Below are 390 nucleotides of genomic sequence, written 5' to 3' on the forward strand. Positions count from 1 at the left end.
TGGCCCAAGTACTTGTAACCCCAGTGCTGGTGGAACCTCTTATCCCTGTCCCAAAACAAAAAAAAAAAAAAAAAAAAAAAAAAAAAAAAAAAAAAAAAAAAAAAAAAAAAAAACTTAACCCTTTTCCCTTAGGAATTAAGGAAAATGGTGGCAGAATATAGGGTAATGTTGGCTTTGCAGGGGACTAATTTATTAGGTTCTTATATCTACCACTCTTCCATCCCTTATTCAACCCTAATTCCTTCCTGTTGAGGCCTGTTCCTTTTAACATCACTGTAGCCATTTTGTATTCAGCCTCCATTTTGCTCCTAAGGTGAAATTAAGTTCAGGTTCTCAGACTTTGCCTCCCAGAAGGAATCATCCACAGCTGTCACTGAGGAACAATACTAA

Source organism: Mus caroli, chromosome 11 (assembly GCF_900094665.2).
Source record: "Mus caroli chromosome 11, CAROLI_EIJ_v1.1, whole genome shotgun sequence".
NCBI lineage: Eukaryota > Metazoa > Chordata > Mammalia > Rodentia > Muridae > Mus > Mus caroli.